Raw genomic sequence first — 5,919 nt, 5'->3', positions numbered from 1 at the left:
CTCGGGATATGGGGCTGGCACCTTACCGACTGAGCCACAGGCGCAGCCCCTACATTAAATATTTTTTTAATTTTTTTTTTTTTTTTTTTTTTTTGAGACAGAGTCTCAAACTGTCGCCCTGGGTAGAGTGCTGTGACGTCACAGCTCACAGCAACCTTCAACTCTTGGGCTCAAGCGATTCTCCTGAGTCTGCCTCCCAAGTAGCTGGGACTACAGAGGCCCGCCACAATGCCCGGCTATTTTTTGTTGCAGCCATCATTGTTTGGCGGGCCTGGACTGGATTCGAGCCCGCCAGCCTGGGTATATGTGGCTGGTACCCTACCCATTGAGCTACAGGCACCACCCAGAAAAAAATTTTTTAATTAAAATAGTTAAAAAAGGGTGGCACTCATACAACTCAGGTGTATGTGGCTGGTACCTTAGCCACTTGAGCCACAGGCACCGAGCCAAATTTTTTTTTTTTTTTTTTTTTGAGACAGTTTTACTTTGTTGCCCTCGGTAGAATGCCCTGGCATCACAGCTCACAGCAACCTACAACGTCTAGGCTTAGGTGATTCTCTTCCCTCAGCCTCCTGAACAGCTGGGACTACATAGGAGCCCACAACGCCCAACTATTTTTTTTTTTTTGCTGTTTGGCCAGGGCCAAGTTCAAACCCACCACCCTTGGTATATGGGGCCGGCACCCTACCCACTGAGCCACAGGTGCCACCCTTTTTTAAATTTTTTTTTTTTTTTTTTTTTTTTGTAGAGACAGAGTCTCACTTTATGGCCCTCGGTAGAGTGCCGTGGCCTCACACAGCTCACAGCAACCTCCAACTCCTGGGCTTAAGCGATTCTCTTGCCTCAGCCTCCCGAGCAGCTGGGACTACAGGCGCCCGCCACAACGCCCGGCTATTTTTTGGTTGCAGTTTGGCCGGGGCTGGGTTTGAACCCGCCACCCTCGGCATATGGGGCCGGCGCTTACTGACTGAGCCACAGGCGCCGCCCAATTTTTTAATTAAAAACATTTTTTCTGGGTGGCGCCTGTAAGGTTTGAACCCAGCCCAGGTCAGCTAAACAAACAATGACAACTGCAACAAAAAATAGCCTGGCATTGTGGTGGGCGCCTTAGTCCCAACTACTTGGGAGGCTGAGGCAAGAGAATCACTTGAGCCCAAGAGTTAGAGGTAGCTGTGAGCTATGATGCCATAGCACTCTACTGAGGGGGACAAAGTGAGACTTTGTCTCAAAAATAATTTTTTTTTTATCATTAGGAAGATTCCATGAGCTGTTAGTCCTGTGGTTCCTATTAGCCCATGAGACCAGAGAAGCAGTGTCTGTGTGTGTTATAACCCTTGACCATGTAAGTTTATAGAGACCTGGAAAAGCCTGACCTAGAGCACGGAATGAAAAATGCACCAGCACAAACGTAGCAAGAGCATCTCTTGGTGGCTGGACTGGCATGAGCATTGGATAAGAGATGTGGAAGCTGAGACGTAGAGAAGTGAAGGGACTGGCCTACATGGAAGAGGGTCCTACCACAAAAAGCAGCAGTAGAACCTGTGTTCCTGGCTGCACTTAGAGCGCTGATATCATAGCTCACAGCAACCACAAACTCTTAGGCTCAAGAGATCCTCATGCCTCAGCTTCCTGAATAGCTGGGACTATAAGAGCCTGCCACAATACCCGGCTAATTATTCTATTTTAGAGTTCTAGGATTACAGGCGTGAGCCACCACACCTGGCCCACAAAAGAACTTTAATTGTGGTTGCCAGCACATGAACTATCAGAAGCCTCCTAAGTTTTTGAAGACTTTTTTTAGTTTGGTCTACTCAAGTTTTATGAATATCCTTAACAGACTAAGAGACAGTAATTAAATGGAGTGTCAACTGAAGGTGAGTGAGGAGCCTGAGCTCTCTCTTCCTGCGACCTAGCTGCACGCTGGTAGAGTGTCCTGTAGGAATCTATTTGTAATAAGTTTCCACGATGTGCTTTAAAATGTAGAGAATAATTTGATTAAACTTTAATCTGTATTGTGGACAATAAGTATGAATTAAATATACAAGCTACTGGGCAGAATCAAGTTTCTCTGCAGAGTCCAGATGAGCTTTTCAAACCTTCGGACACATTTATAACCACACATCTGAGGCAGACCTATGTGGCAAGTGATGGTATCAGAAAATCTGATGTATTCTCACACACAAAGACCATGGAGCCAGTAAGCTGTCAAAAAGTACTGCTCTATTTGAATATGTTCCCTAAAATGTTAGAAATTTAATACCCAAAGAAACAGTTTTAAAGGTGGGGCCTAATAAGAGGTGACTAGATCATGAGGTCAGAGCCCTCATGAACAGATTAATGCCATCATCACTGAAGCAAGTTAGTTATTGAGAGGGTTGTTACAAAGTGAGCCCAGCCCCTGGTACCTCTCTCTCTGCCTAGAGTGCGCACCTGCCCTTCCATGGGTCAAGGCCCTTGCCAGATACCAGCACCATGCTCTCTGACAGCCAGGCTTCTGAACAGTGAGGTAAATATAAATTTCTGTTCATTATAAGTTACCCAGTCTCAGGTATTCTGTTATAGCAACAGAACACAGAGAAGATAGTTTCTGAAAGCTGCAAGTAATCAAAATCTTCGCTATACTGAAAGCTGTACGCCTGAGAGGAAAAGACCAGGAGCTTGCGCAAAGTAAATTTCAATTATGATGATTAGTATTGGTTGAAAAGCAGAAGTGGTATTTTGTTATAAATGAATATGAGATACCACCTCCGGTAATATTTTTGTCTTTTTTTTTTTTTTAATAACAGGTGGCCAACCTCACCTCTACTCCCACCAGCAGGAAGAGGGAACCATGGCCAGGTGAAATATTCTTGCTCTTAGAGAAGGTGACTAGGACTTCTCTGTACGATGGAATTCTTTTTTTTTTTTTTTTTGTAGAGACAGAGTCTCACTTTATGGCCCTCGGTAGAGTGCCGTGGCCTCACACAGCTCATAGCAACCTCCAACTCCTGGGCTTAAGCGATTCTCTTGCCTCAGCCTCCCGAGTAGCTGGGACTACAGGCGCCCGCCACAACGCCCGGCTATTTTTTGGTTGCAGTTTGGCCGGGGCTGGGTTTGTACCCGCCACCCTTGGTATATGGGGCCGGCGCCTCACCGACTGAGCCAAAGGCGCCGCCCGGAATTCTTTTTTTTTTTTTTTTTAAGAGATAGTCCCAGGGTGGCGCCTGTGGCTCAAAGGAGTAAGGCACCAGCCCCATATGCCCATACGCCGGAGGTGGTGGGTTCAAACCCAGCCCCAGCCAGAAACTGAAAAAAAAAAAAAAAAAAAGAGACAGAGTCCCATCTTATCACCCTCGGTAGAGTGCCGTGGCGTCATAGCTGACAGCAACCTCCAACTCCTGGGCTTAGGCGATTCTCTTGCCTCAGCCTCCTGAGTAGCTGGGACCACAGGCACCTGCCACAATGGCCGGCTATTTTGTTGTTGTTGTTGCAGTTTGGCCAGGGCCAAGTTCAAACCCGCCACCCTCAGTATATGGGGCGCCATCCATGTACAATGGAAATGTTTTTAACAGATCCTAACCTCTTTTGTTAAGTATTTACCTATTCCCTTTACATTCCTAGGGAAGGTTACACAATCTGTAGCCAAAAGAAGATAGACAATGCTTAACCTAAGGCTCTTATTTAACCTGCTAAAGACTGAGTTAGGAAGGGTCATATGTCATAATTCTGGCCAATGAGAAGCCTATGAGAGGCTGATCCCTCTTCTGCTGCTGGGACTATAGCAACCATCTTTCAACCACGAGGGGTGCAGCCTAAAAAATAAGCTGAGGATGGCAGAGCAGGAAAAACAGAAAGAACCCTGAAGATATCCTACCTCAGGACTTTTTGTTATATATACAAGATATAAATCCCTTATTGTTTAAGGCCTTTTAAAGTAGGTTTTCTGTGACATTTCTATGACTAAATATACCTTATTGATATAGGCTGGTGGGCATTACAATCCAGCAAACATCCTTAGCCCAAAAGAGTAATAGAACAAGCAGCACCTTAAACTTTTACAACTCAACACACCTGATTAAAAGATACTGGGTAACAGAGGAAAATTTGAATGCAAGAACACAGACCATTACTTTAGGGCAGTGGTTCTTAACCTTCCTAATGCTGCAACCCTTTAATATAGTTCCTGTGGGTCTTGACCCACAGGTTGAGAAACACTGCTTTATGGAAAGAAGGAACAGAAGAAATGCTCTCACACTAATGAAGTTGTGTAAGTTATTTAAGCCCTAAGAAAATTTCAAAAGCTAGGGGAGGTACAGGGCTCTGCTGGGAGAAAGGCCCAGAATTTAAAATTCATTTTCCTTGTTTATATATGTGATCTCAAAAATACTTTTGAAATAATTTTCCATGTATGTCTCCTAGCAGGAGAGATTAAATGACCAAAGAAACTGCATTACCAGATATCTGAAACTTACTGGTTTATAATAAGCACATTAAGTTTGTGTGTTGGTCTTAACCTGTCTTTTGAGTATAATAAATTAGACCTCTTTGTATAATGTGACTAAAGTGGAATTTCTAACTTTGGAAAGCCAGTAGGCTGAGAAAACTCTGTAATTAACACCCTAGGTGACATTTCCATTTCATACCTAAAACACTGGTTTTTAACCATCTAGAGTCTTAACAGAAGGGAGAACTCATTTTAAACAAATTCCTACCACACAACCTCTCTCAAACCCCATTTAAGAATTATTACAGTAGAGACGTACAATTATACTATGCTTCCAATGTACTTAAGAGAGAGTAAAGGTTAAAGCTTTGACTTAGTCTGGATTCCACCATTAGTGGACTCTAAGGATCTGAGTGCAACTGATGCTTCTAGAATGAACTAGGTACGGGGATGCAGGATACAACATTCACAAGCAGATTCCCCCACTGGACAATTATGCTTTGTTCTGCTGGGGACCTCTAAAAGATGGCGTGGAAACCATTATCCCATTAGAGGGATAACTTTCAAATACCTAGTTGTGTGATTTCTCTGGTCAGCAAGGAAGCTAGGTATGTGTCCTCTAGTTTCCATCTGTCATTAGCTAAAAACTGTTCATAGGGGCATTAACACCATAGTACTTCAAGCAGATGCTGACTGTGGGATTTCTGTTGGTGGCATGTGCTGAAATGGCGAGTGCCCAGGAATAGTGTAGGTAGGGCACTGACACCTTCTGCTACATACCTGCTGGCTCCTGATTGGTTTCTCTCCTCTTTGGCTCTTAATATTCATCTTATTTTGCCACTTGTCACAGTCTTTGATGGAGATCCTTTTGCTTCATCCAGAAGAAAGAGCATCTTGGCTTGGCAACCATAGCACAGTGGTTATGGTGCCAGCCACATACACCAAGGGTTTGAGCCCGGCCCCCACCAGCTAAACAACTGCAACAAAAAAAATAGCCAGGCATTGTGGCAGGCGCCTGTAGTCCCAGCTACTTGGGAGGCTGAGGCAAGAGAATCGCTAAAGACCAAGAGTTTGAGGTTGCTATGAGCTGTGATGCCACAGCACTCCACCGAGGGCAACATAGTAAGATTCTGTCTCAAAAAAAAAAAGATAGAGCATCTTTCTAAAGGCCTATTGGATCTAAAATGGAACCACTTTATTGGTTCTAATTAACAATAGCCAAATGTTAGTTCCTTCATGGTTTTTACATCTAAAAGGTTCTGTGTACACAGAGAAAACACTTGTTGACAAAGTTATATTTATTTTCAATAATGAAAACAACACAGCAAAATGGAATAAATCCAGTAACTAAATCTAACATGATCTTTAGCACAAAACTAAATAAATAAAACACACTAATATCAATGGAGTAAGATTATTCTTGAGATGCTCTAGGGTTGTTTCTATGTTTTAAACAAAACTGAATGATAGTTAAAAAAACATTTCTAGAGACTTGA

Source organism: Nycticebus coucang, chromosome 2 (genome assembly GCF_027406575.1).
Source record: "Nycticebus coucang isolate mNycCou1 chromosome 2, mNycCou1.pri, whole genome shotgun sequence".
Taxonomy (NCBI): domain Eukaryota; kingdom Metazoa; phylum Chordata; class Mammalia; order Primates; family Lorisidae; genus Nycticebus; species Nycticebus coucang.
The sequence above is the reverse complement of the archived record's forward strand: the minus strand, read 5'-3'. Positions refer to the sequence as shown.